This window comes from Myxine glutinosa, chromosome 1 (genome assembly GCF_964187855.1).
Source record: "Myxine glutinosa chromosome 1, kmMyxGlut1.1, whole genome shotgun sequence".
NCBI classification, from domain to species: Eukaryota; Metazoa; Chordata; class Myxini; order Myxiniformes; family Myxinidae; genus Myxine; species Myxine glutinosa.
In genome coordinates, this window is record NC_136261.1 from 210,794,757 (window position 1) to 210,808,480 (window position 13,724).

Below are 13,724 nucleotides of genomic sequence, written 5' to 3' on the forward strand. Positions count from 1 at the left end.
AGGCATGAAAATCAAAAGATAAGAAAGAAACGCATCGAGTATTGGGATCGTCCATGAATGTGGATTCCTCGGAATTCAGAGTGACGGGTGGATCATCCATTTCCCCGTCCCCATACTCGCTCTTGTCCATCTCCAGTTGGACCATTTGCGCTGAAGAGCCAGAAAAGAATCTCTCCAAGCACATCCGAAGAAGATGCCTCATTATAAACACAGCAAACACCAGTCCCACTATTATGGTGAGACCCCACAGTACCCAAGACAATATGATGTACCCAAAACTGCTGAACCATCCTGAAAACCAATTTGTTATGCCCAAATCTTCCCTTCTAGTCCAAAGTTTTGAGTTTTGTATGTCATTCAGCATCAAGATTTCCGGTACCACTTATCTCAAATAGCAGACTCCTTTCCAGTTATCAAATAAATAGGGGTAAGCTTTATCTCCGCAAACAAACATTATCCCATTTGGAGAAATTATACGATTTGAAAGACATCTCATGCCCTGATTTTACCCTCTTAATTAAACTGCTGAAACCCCTCAGATCTTTGATGACCCTTTAATTCCCCCAAGACCCCTGAAGACTACCAAGACTCCTGAATGCACCGAAATACCCTTAAAGACCCAAAAGACCCTGAAGACGCAAAATACTGTGAAGATCCAAAAGACCCCGAATATCCAAAAGGTCCTGAATACCCAAAACACCCTGAAGACCGAGGAGACCCTGAAGACCCCAAATAATTTTGCATTAACCCAAAAATACACCGAAATGGTCAAAGATGCCTATCCCTGTGAGATGACGTGCGGTGACTGAAGTTTTTTCCAAATCCAACCCATCCTCTTGGTTCTGGGCGACACTTGGCCTCAATCTGTATCAGGCTTGGGTTCTATTGAGGGGCATTTACAGCATTGTGAGTGCAGGTGGACCCACCCAAATCTATCCCACTTTGATCTTTATTCATGAAACCCAAGTTCATTCTCCCATTGCTGGCCATACATCTTGTTTCAGTTGCGCTTCACTATGTACTAGCTCTGGCTCTATCATGACAAGCAGCAACATCTGTGTGCTGGTGCTCGTTGCGCTGGTGTGTTGTGCTGGTGGTGTGCAACATGTTTTGCTGGGGTTGGTTGGCCTGTGTGTTGGTGTTCCCCTGTGTGGCCTCTTGGTGTTGTGCCTCTGGGGATCTCCATTGCTTTTCTTTGGATACCGAGTGAGGTCCGAGCCACCTAGGTTGCAGTGCGGTGCTCCGTTTCCAATTCTTCACGACCACCCAGTCACCTGGTTGGTGGAGATTGGCACTGCTCTGTAGCTGATTCGGGCATTGCTTCTTTAACCTGTGTATAAAACTTTTTGCAACTTTTGTGAAGGCTTTCCAAAATTCCAGTGCTATTCCATCCATAAAGTGAATGTTCATTTCATATTCCCCAAACTGGCCCTGGGACACAATCTCCTCGAGCTGCAAGGTCAATTCTCCCAAATATCAGCCTTATCAGTAACTAAATATCAATAACTAAGTAACTAAATAAAACTAACTACGTAAATATCAATAACTGCAACGATTACATGAAACGGGATCCTAGTATCGGGATCGTCCATGAATGTGGATTCCTCAGAATTCAGAGTGATTGGTGGATCATCCAGTTCAATCAGCAAACATTACCGCTTTACACCAAAAAATGTGCAAAAACAGATCCTTGAAACTACAGACCAATCAGCCTGCTCCCAATTATCAGCAAAGTCATGGAATCCATCATTGCTTCGGATATCAAATCCTTCCTCTTCTCCAATGGCTTGATCTCCGATCATCAATTTGGATTCAGACCAGGTCATTCTACTCTGGCCATGTTGCTTCTGCTGTCTCAACAATGGATGGAGGTCCTCAATGCCAAACAGGAAATCAGAGCTAGCTGTCTCCCTTGACATATCACGTGCCTTCGATACGGTCTGGCACCCAGCTCTGCTCAACGAACTCTCCTATGGTATCCATGGAAATCTCCACGCATGGCTTGCGGACTTCCTCTCTGGTCGTAGTCATCGTGTGGCCCTGAATGGATTTCTCTCACCTACCTTTCCTGTTCAGGCTGGAGTTCCCCAAGGTAGTGTTCTGGGCCCTGTGCATTTTCTGGTCTTCATCAATGATCTCTCAGACTCTCTGGAAAATCCTCTCTATCTCTTTGCTGATGACTCCACTCTCTGCCGCTCCATTCCTCATCCCTCAGATCGGCAGTCTGCAGCCTCCTCACTCTCTGCAGACCTGGACAAAATCACAGACTGGTCAAACAAGTGGAACATGTCTTTCAATCCTGACAAATCTCACACTCTTACTATATCTCTCCGAAAAGACCGACTGGAAAACCCTCCCATCTACTTTCTCAACAATCCTCTCCAAGAAGTTCTGTCGCTCAAGCTTTTGGGTCTCACTATCTGCCATGATCTTTCTTGGGAAAACCACATTTCCAAGCTGGCCTCCAAAGCCAGTCGCCGACTGGGCATCCTCCATCGTGCGAAGTACTTCCTTGGTACGCCTGAGCTCCTCACCACATACAAGGCTTTCATCCGCAGCTCAATGGAATAGTGTTCCCCCCCTCTGGGACGGTGCTCCTGCCTCACACCTAGCTCGGCTTCACGCTGTTTGTAACCAAAGCTTTCAGAATCATTGGAATCTCCTGCGAAGAAGCTAACTCCGAGGGCTGTTCACTCACTCACCACAGGCAGGTTGGTGGTCTTTCTGTCTTCTACCGACTCCTCTCCAGCCTTGCTCCCCCTGTGCTCTGTCCCACAAATATTCCTGCAGGTCGCACAAGACCTGCCAGCAATCCTCTTATGGTTAAACTGCCAAAATCAAGGCTCTCTGCTCACCTTCACTTTTTCATTCCACTTTTCTCCTGCCTCTGGAACAAACTCCCCCATTCCCTTCAATCCCACTCCTCCCTCCAGGTCTTTAAAACAGCTGTTCACCACCATCTCTTATCTTCCCCCATCCACAACCTTGATCTTTTCTACCCCCGCTAATTCACCCCAGATCCACTTTTTTAAAATTCAAACTTCTTTCCTGGAAGTCCTTGCAGTGTCCAAATGTTTTATACCTCTCACACCTCCCCCCAAGCCCTCTCCCTCCCACAGTTCTCTCGATGTCCCTGCTCTCAAATGTTGTGTTTGTGTCCTTCCCCCTCTCTCCCCATCTTGTCTACCACTCCCCTTATTTTGTGTTTTATGTGTCGGTTTGACTTTTTGTGTGATTGATGTTTGCTCTTTCACGAGCCTCGATCTTGTATCCAAAAACAAAAAAACAAACAAAAAAAGCACTATTACATCCTCCAATTCTTTTCCTCATTATCATCACATAGCTATTTTCAAACACACTGGTTCCAGCAGTATTATTTTATTTTATTAACTATTTTTAACACATTATAACTTTTCTCATCAAATATTCATTATTTTACAAAATCTGTTGGCAAGATCTGTATTTTCCTCCTCTCCCTTTACTTAAAATCAACCATTTTCTCCAGCCATGGAATAGTCCATTATCATATAAATAATCATGAGAGTTCTGTAAAACATCTCTATCTTTTAAACCTCGCCAATTATTTTAACCCACCTGTTTGCCCCCAAAAACAAGTCACATTCCCTGTATATTGCCAACATTGTTCATAGTTTAAATATCATCCAGCACTAAAATTTTATTAATCCATCAACTTGTAGATGCATATATTTATATCCCATTAACCCAAGACCTCTCAATTGCTTGGTTGTTTTTTTCTTTTGTTATGCCATATATCCACATTTCTTTAAAAAATGTTCCTGACATGCACATTAATCCCATCAGACCTCAAATAACCGATAACCCTAGAAATAATTTCGTGACACTTCGACAACGACTACCTTATTATTGTACCCCCTCTGGTTCATGATTCACAATTCATTCCATTAATAATTCCAGTAATCTCTGTGTGTTTGTTTGTTTGTACGTTTGTCTGTGACCGCTGTTTCTCGACAACCACGGGTCCGATATACTTTAAACTTGCCAGGTATATTGCTGGGGACCCGAGGATGTGCCTTTTCAAGGTTTCATATTAATCGGACAATTACTTACCGAGCTATGTCCAAAAAACGATTCAACCAATCAGAGAGCAGCGAGCTATCGCGTGTGCCGAACGTGGCGGACACACTCTGCCTCGGATGGCACATTTGAGAGCGTATTCATTTATTTCACGTTTGCAAACTATGTTGGCGCTATGTTGGCGTTAAACTATGTTTTAAAACTAATAAAAACCCACTGAACTATAACACTACGTGGAACGGACAGTCTGCGAACACACACACAAAAGGCCCATAGGCAGTGAGTTTTACATGAAGCCACGGGATCGCAATGCATTATGGGATTTAGTCACGCAAAAAGCGTATTGCTTTTGTATCGCTGTGATTGAACGACGTACACATCTTGCAAGATTTATATAGAGATTTCTTTCATAATTGCACATTTGTTCTTAGTTGTTTCACTTCGGTGACATGATACTAGAGTAAAACAGAATGCCATCCTGTTCTGCAATCAACTGCACGAATCGAGATGTTCGTGAAAATCGCGAGAAAGGGTTGACATTTCACAGGTAAGGAAACGCCAATTTACAGGCAGTGTAGTCCCAACCATATATTTTGGTGTTTGTTGTGTGGAGAATGGTAATCAAAGAAGGAGAGATGTGACAAGTTTAACATGAAATCACACCATTTTCTGGTGTACAAAACAATATTGATGTCCGTAGTTTTGTCTGAGAAAGAATTAAAATTCAAGAACAAAAAAAATGTATACCAAGTTTCATTTCATTCGACAAAACAATAATGGAACAGTTGAACTTGCTGTCGGGCTGTCTGGCGTGGCGCTGGCTATAGTCTATATATTTTTTTTTAGCCTAAAACAGCTTTTTTCAGACAGTCATTTTACAATAAGCTCCATCCTAGTGAGAGTTGCCGCACATGGAATGTCTCTAGATTTAACAAGCATACCATTTTTTTCCCTTGTCACCCTTTTGTCACTTACATGTAATCACTTTTTTTTTCAGGTTTCCACGATGCAACCCAGATCGGTTGAGGCAATGGCTGATAAACATGCGGAGGGACAGATGGATGCCAACAGCCAGGTCTGTGCTATGCTCCAAGCACTTCACAGCACAAAGCTTCCACACGTTTGGACTGCGTGTAAAGCTCCGTGATTCTGCTGTGCCAACAATATTTGACCTCCCTCGTCATCTCCAAAAGGTATGTTGTATTCACATCTGTACATTTAAATCCAAGTTGCTCTGAGTGTACACTGTTCTATTATTAATAATTATATCAAACTTAGACTAAGAAATACAGGTAGAGTACATTGTGACATGTACAGTATATATGTCACATGTGATTCCATCTTTGATATTGTGTGTCTTGATCAGGTTTTGAGGTACTAAGACAATCCTTCACATCAGAAATAATTGATGCAATTGGTGAGGTGTAAAACAAAATTAAATTTCATAATGAATTTTAGTAACACTTTGGAATAAAGCCATTGTTTAAGGGATGACAATTTTCACCAAAAGAGGCACCTGTCATTAGACGGCTGCAATAAAATAGTTTTAAAGAATTTATCTTTATATCTGATGACATTGTCTATTTGATTGTCTTAGTCTCTTAGACAACTAATGTATTGAAAGAGATCACATTTTGGGAACATTTATGTTACCTGCTAATGCACACTGGCAGAAATTCTGATTTTGTTTGTGTGCACACAAATGGGCAACCAATGTAAGACCTTCTGGTACTTTGTGATTAAAATACTAATTTATGAAATTTACTAGTTCCTATAGTGATTACAGCAATTTTAATTATTAGCTTCTGCAATGTACATCACTGTTTGCATGGAATTACCCTTTGAAATTTTGTTTTTTGTTTTTTGTTTCAGAAAGTGAACAACCGGAAATGCCCAGCAGTCCGCATTTCTACACCACCTTTAAGGGAACCAGATCTTCATTCTTGCCCATTGCCACAGCAAAATGCCCCTGTTGACCCGCTGGCTGAGCACAATTATGCTACAATGGACTCTCCGAGGAAATTGAAGCACAAGTTAGATAAGTCCATAGAGAGACTGGAAATATGTCAAAAGAAATGAAAGTAGTGCATCAACGAACACGCCGTTTTAAGCGGAAGGTAGAGACCCTGAGAGGTGTCATCAATGAGCTACGGAATGAAAACCTGATTTCCACCAATTGCGCGGACTTGCTTGATGGCACCATTGATGGCATACCTAAAGATTTGATGACAAGAATCGTTGAATGCAAAAAGGGAAAGGGATCATCTGCTTATCCTGAGGAGCTGAAGTCCTTTGCACTCACACTACAATTCTACTCGGCAAAGGCTTATGAATATGTCAGAAAAACTTTTGACTTGAGCATACCCCACCCACGCCAACTTCGGAGATGGTACAGTAGGATTGATGGTGATCCAGGTTTCACGAAACAGGCATTCTCCTCACTAGCAGGAAAAGTGACCAGAAACAGAGAAACTGGAAAGGAGACTATCATCGCCTTGATGTTGGACGAGATGTCTATTCACAAGCATGTGGAATTTGCTGAAGGCAAATATCATGGCTATGTAGATGTTGGAAATGGTGCAACAGATGATGCCACCCCATTAGCTAAAGATGCCCTTGTTCTCATGGCAGTCTCAGTGAATGAATCTTGGAAAATACCATTAGCATATTTCCTCATAGATGGAATGACGGGAGCAGAAAGGGCAAATTTGGTTCTGGAATGTCTGTTGCGACTGAATAACATTGGTGTACGTGCTGTGTCATTAACGTGCGATGGGCCATCCTGCCATATTGCAATGATGAAGGTACTAGGAGCAAACGTGAACATCAATGGAATGGATCCTTCATTTCCACACCCAGCTGACCCTTCCGTGCGCGTATATGTGATACTTGACGTCTGCCATATGCTGAAACTACTTCGCAATTCATTTGCAGATGGTGGGATTTTTAGAACGCAGGATGGTCAAAGTGTGAAATGGACATACATTGAAGAGCTTCACAAACTTCAAGGATCTGAAGGACTCCGACTTGGGAACAAGGTAAAAAATGCCCACATTCAGTGGAGAACGCAGAAAATGAAAGTGAACCTGGCAGCACAAATATTCAGTGCCAGTGTTGCTGATGCTCTGCAATATTGCGAAGAAAAACTTCAACTTCCACAATTCCAGGGCTGCAGTGCAACTATAGAGTTTCTTCGGCATGTTGATTCAGCCTTCGATGCTTTAAACAGCAGAAATCCGTTTGGAAGGGGGCTGAAAGCACCATTGAAAGGGGACAACCATGCATCCATTCAACAACGATTGCATGATGCTGAAGTCTTCCTTCTCGGTCTCAAAGATGGATCTGGTAGGAAAATGTGTGAAGGACCAAGAAAGACTGGTTTTGTTGGCTTCGTTGTTAGCATCAGAAGCATTTTAAACATGTATCAAGAACTTGTCGCACCAACCGATGCCCCACTCAAATACCTACTAACGTATAAATTCTCTCAGGATCACATTGAATTGTTCTTTTCCGCCCTCAGAGCACGTGGAGGATTCAACAACAACCCCACTGCAAGACAGTTCAAAGCTGCATACAAACGCCTGTTGATGAGACATCACATAAAAAATGGCACTGGGAACTGTATTCTTCGTGATGACACAGCCATTCTTCACACTGAGAGCGTCAATGATGTCACAACTATGAACATTACTCGAAAGTATGATCTCATTCCCAGACAACCCAGCAAGACAGATCATGACTACAGTGACATGCCACATATTGAGCCCTTATCAGAATATAAGGATGCGGCTGTCAACTACATCAGTGGATACATTGTGAAATCTCTTAGGCTGCATATGGACTGTATGGAATGTGCCAATGCAATGTCATCTTCTGATGGCAATGCTCATGACTTTGTCACCATGAAAGATCGCGGGAGGCTGCAGAGGCCATCAGCTAGCGTAGTATCTGTATGTAGAGAAACAGAGAAATGTTTCCAGCGACTTCTAAGAATAACTCAAGGAAAGCTTCCTCAAGGCCGTGGAGTGACATCTGCTATCTCTTCCTCAGTTCTGGAGAACACAAGCCACATGAACTTATTTCCTCAGTTGCACCGTCACCAGTTTGATACTACAATTGACAACAACCACATTCACAGCCTGATCAAGAAAATTGCATCACGGTATGGACAGATCAAGCTCTACCACTTAGGAAGGGTAAAAACAGATGCTGCTACCGGGCCCAAAGTAAGGAAGCTCCTAGCCAAAACAATTTTGTTTCGTCATCAGTAGACATGGACTTTATATTATGTAGAAAATGATAATAAATTGGATTTTTTTTTTTATTAGCATACAACATCCAGATATTTCAAAGACATGTATGATCTTAATGATAGTGAAAATTATTGTCACTGGTAATTTTTTTAATAGTATGAAGCTTTGACACTTGACTGTGTACAGTAATTTGCCTTGTTATTTGTATAACTACAGTTGAAAGTTCTTGCCTCACTCTCATCAGCTCATTTCTGAAATGCAACATATTTGTTACTGTATACACTGTACAGAAAATGTTCATGTACCTATCATGGACATTTATGCATGTTTACTCACTATTATATCTATGTATGTGTACATGTATGAAGTATATGATGCAATTTAAGCGCTTTGTTGTGCTACACTTCCTTTAATTTTTTTTGACATGTTTATTGTAATTTGCTTTGTGTGTGAATTATGGACAGTATGCCACAAAATTACCTAAACTCGACCTTGATAGCCATGTTTTGCCTTGTATTTTGTGCAAGTACAGTGTACATTACAGTATTAGTCATGTGTGTAACATTGATAATCATGGATTCAATATTTTTAGTACGTTCTTGCGATGAAAATAATGGCAAAATTTATCTTGGAAAACTTACACCTACCCACAAAGGCTATGGGGGCATTCATTTTTCTGGGTGCATACGATAGGGGGCGCCATACATGTCGGTGGCTTCAGCGGATCACGGGCACCGTCCGTTCCACGTAGTGTTATAGTTCAGTGTAAAAACCCCGGGGGGATTGTCACTGTACTCGCAAGCCGTTCGCCGTTCGCTTTGGCGTTGCGAATGGACCAAAACATTTCATGCACCAAACCATTTCATGTAAAGCGTTCGCCGTTCGCTTTGGCGTTGCGAATGGACCAAAACATTTCATGTACCAAACCATTTCATGTAAATAGAGGGGGGGATATAATTTTAGATATAGATATAGTACGGGCATGCCCTAGTTCCATTAATTGGAGCATCCCGTCAAATAATAACATGACATCCAATTCCTCGTGAGATCGATACCATCATCAGATTGTCAATCAGTCAGATCTTACCTCATCCATGCCCAGACTTTGAGCACCATTTTGTTAAATCCTCATCCAATTCCTCATGAGATCTATCCCTAACCCTAACATCATAATAACACATAGTCCTTATCGATTTTGTATCCCAAAGTTGGGCCAGATCTGGATTCAAACTTGAATCAAAATCTAATCAGCTTATCCCCGTTTGTTTGATACAAACTTAATGTTAAGCAAATTATTACGAACAGCAGTTCCAATACACCTTTGTTTAATCATCTATCTATAATTCCAGTAATCTCTGTTTGTACGTTTGTACGTCTGTACGTCTGTTTGTCTGTGACCGCTGTTTCTCGACAACCACGGGTCCGATATACTTTTAACTTGCCAGGTATATTGCTGGGGACCCGAGGATGTGCCTTTTCAAGGTTTCATATTAATCGGACAATTACTTACCGAGCTATGTCCAAAAAACGATTCAACCAATCAGAGAGCAGCGAACGATCGCGTGTGCCGAACGTGGAGGACACACTCTGCCTCGGATGGCACATTTGAGAGCGTATTCATTTATTTCACGTTTGCAAACTATGTTGGCGTTAAACTATGTTTTAAAACTAATAAAACCGAATTTGCGATTCATTCGCTTTCCTGCGCGTTTGTGCACGCGATGGCGATTTCTTTACCAAACTCCGGAAGCCGTTCGCTTTGGACCAAACCATTTCATGTAAATAGAGGGGGGGGATTGTCACCGTACTCGCAAGCCGTTCGCTTTGGACCAAACCATTGCATGTAAATAGAGGGGGGGGATTGTCACCGTACTCGCAAGCCGTTCGCTTTGGACCAAACCATTTCATGTAAATAGAGGGGGGGGGATATAATTTTAGATATAGATATAGTACGGGCAATGCCCTAGTCTATCTATAATTCCAGTAATCTCTGTCTGTACGTTTGTACGTCTGTTTGTCTGTGACCGCTGTTTCTCGACAACCACGGGTCCGATATACTTTTAACTTGCCAGGTATATTGCTGGGGACCCGAGGATGTGCCTTTTCAAGGTTTCATATTAATCGGACAATTACTTACCGAGCTATGTCCAAAAAACGATTCAACCAATCAGAGAGCAGCGAACGATCGCGTGTGCCGAACGTGGCGGACACACTCTGCCTCGGATGGCACATTTGAGAGCGTATTCATTTATTTCACGTTTGCAAACTATGTTGGCGTTAAACTATGTTTTAAAACTAATAAAAACGAATTTGCGATTCATTCGCTTTCCTGCGCGTTTGTGCACGCGATGGCGATTTCTTTACCAAACTCCGGAAGCCGTTCGCTTTGGACCAAACCATTGCATGTAAATAGAGGGGGGGGTTCTGTGGTCGTTGCGAATGGACCAAACCATTCATGTAAATAGAGGGGGGGGATTGTCACTGTACTCGCAAGCCGTTCGCCGTTCGCTTTGGCGTTGCGAATGGACCAAACCATTTCATGTAAATAGAGGGGGGGGGATATAATTTTAGATAGATATATAGTACGGGCATATATATAGTACGGGCATGCCCTAGTTATTATTAAACTTGACAGACAGAACATCATTATACATGACATCACATTCACACTGGACAGAGGATTCACATACACACTGGACTGAACAGAGGGTGGGATCATTATTGTTTCATCATTCTACTTTATTAATCTGGATACCCTTGTTTGAGGAAGAAGAAGCTCCACATCTCCAGCCATGCGATTCCTAAACACCTCTCAGACACCAAAATTGTGTCAGACCCCCGACCTTGTCAGTCAGACCTCAGACATTGTCAGTCTCAGACACCAGACACGAGTTTGCAGTGGGAATTATAATTCAACATGTGAATATATATATACGTTTTTATATTAGTCTGGCGTGAGATGATAGTTCACTATACAGACTCCGACACGGGAAATTGCTGAGAGATACGTTTCCGTTCTTATTTAGAGATTTATTTCTCACTTATTTTATAATCTATGTGCACGTACACTTTCAAGAAGTTTATTTGAAATCTTTGATTTAAAAAATGTCATTTTGTATTCTGTCATGAAAAGAGTAACATTGGTTTTCCCAGGAGAGATAGGTGTTATGTGATGTTTTTATACACCGCCCAAAAGACACGTGTGTGTGTGTGTGTGTGTGTGTGTGTGTGTGTGTGTGTGTGTGTGTGTGTGTGTGTGTGTGTGTGTGTGTGTGTGTGTGTATATATGTGTGTGTATATGTGTGTGTGTGTGTATGTGTATGAGTGTGTGTGTATGTGTATGAGAGCGTATATGTATGTATGTGTGTGTATACGTGTGTGTGTGTGTGTACACATGTGTACTTATGTGCACATATATGTGTGTGTGTGTATGTGTATATGTGTGTATGTGTATGTGTGTATATGTGTGTGTGTGTATATGCACGTGTGTCGTGTACATGTGTGTGTACATGTGCACGTGTGTGTGTGTGTGTGTGTGTGTGTGTGTGTGTGTGTGTGTGTGTGTGTGTGTGTATATCTATATATATATACAACAACAACAACAACAACATGCATTTTAAAGGCCATTTTCCCTGCAAGAGCGGGGGTTAGCCTTGCGGTCCCCATGACAATCTTCTCCATTTTGCCCTATTTTCTGCATCTCTCCTTGTTAACCCCCTTGCCCGCATTTCTTCTTCCACCATCTTTAGCCAAGTCTTTCTCGGTCTTCCCCGTCTTCTACTTCCTTCTACATTCATTTCCATCACTCTTCTCAACCAGTCACTTTCATCCTTCCTCAACACATGACCAAACCATCTCAACCTGTTCCTCTTCACAGCATCAATCACAGGCTCTATTCCCATCATCTTTCGCAATTCATCATTTGTCTTCCTCTCTCTCAACGATACTCCGCACATCCGTCGAACCATTCGCATTTCCACCCTTTCCAACCTTCGTTGCTGCTCTACGTTCATTACCCATGTCTCGCTCCCATAAATCATAACACTTCTCACACATGCAGCATACACCTTTCCCTTCAGCTTCAACGACACTCCCCTCATCATCAGCACGCCACTCAATTCCCGAAACTTCTTCCATGCACATCTCACTCGAGCAACCGTTGCCGAGTCTGATCCACCTTCTCCATTCAGCATGTCTCCGAGGTAGCAAAATGTTTTCACACCTTCCAGCTTCACGCCGTCTCCAAGATCCAACTCAACATTTCCTCCATCTGCAGCTCCCTCTGTGCACACCTTACATTTGAATGTAGCTGCCACACTGGTTAATGACCCTCTCAGACCACTACATTTTTGATGAACCCACTCAGCGCACATTGTACACTGAATGGAGTTCACTCCGACACCCTTCCTACACACAGCACAGGGCCACTTCCCAGTTCTTTCCACCTCACCACATGCTTTACCACTTGCCATCACCTTCGTCTTTCCGATATTCACCTTCAGACCTTTTGTCTCCATACATTCCTTCCACGTGTTCATCTTTTCCTTCAGTCCATCCATACTTTCCGCAATCAACACCAGATCATCTGCATACAACAACTCCCACGGTAAACCCTCCTTTACGTTCTGAGCCAGCACCTCCATCACAGCTACAAATAGTAGTGGACTTAGTACCGACCCCTGATGCACTCCCACCTTCACCTCAAACTCACCACTGTTCCCGTCCTTCGTCCTTACAGCTGTGCGCGCTCTTTTGTACATTGCCATCACTACTCTGATCAACCATTCCTCCACTCCTAACTTCCTCAATGCCCATGTCAATACTTTGCGTGGAATCCGATCGAATGCTTTCTCCAGATCAACAAACCCAAGAAACAACTTCTTCCTCTTCTCCATGTACTTCTCCTGCAACTGCCTCACAATGAAAAGCGCGCCCGTCGTTCCTCTTCCTGGCATAAATCCAAACTGCATTTCGTCGATCTTCACTTTCTTCCTTATCCTCCTCTCCAACACCCTTTCCAATACCTTCATTCCATGCTCCAATAACTTTATCGCTCGGTACGAGCCACACTCCAGAGGGTCACCTTTCCCCTTGTATAGAGGGACGAGGGTACTCAGTTCCCAATCCACTGGAATGCGGCCTTCTTTCACCACCAGATTACAGATCTCTGTCATTCTCTTCACACCCCAACTTCCTGCTGCCTTCCACATATCTCCCACAACTCCCGGCGGCCCTCCCGCTTTTCTACCCTTCATTGCTTTTATCGCTTCCTCAACTTCCTTCTCAGTTATCTTCTCTGCCGGTCCTAAAACTGGGTTACTCTCCATGTTGCCATCCCATTCATTCTCTGTATTCAACAGCATTTCCATATATCTTTTCCATCTTCCTTTAATTCCATCTGGGTCGACAACGATT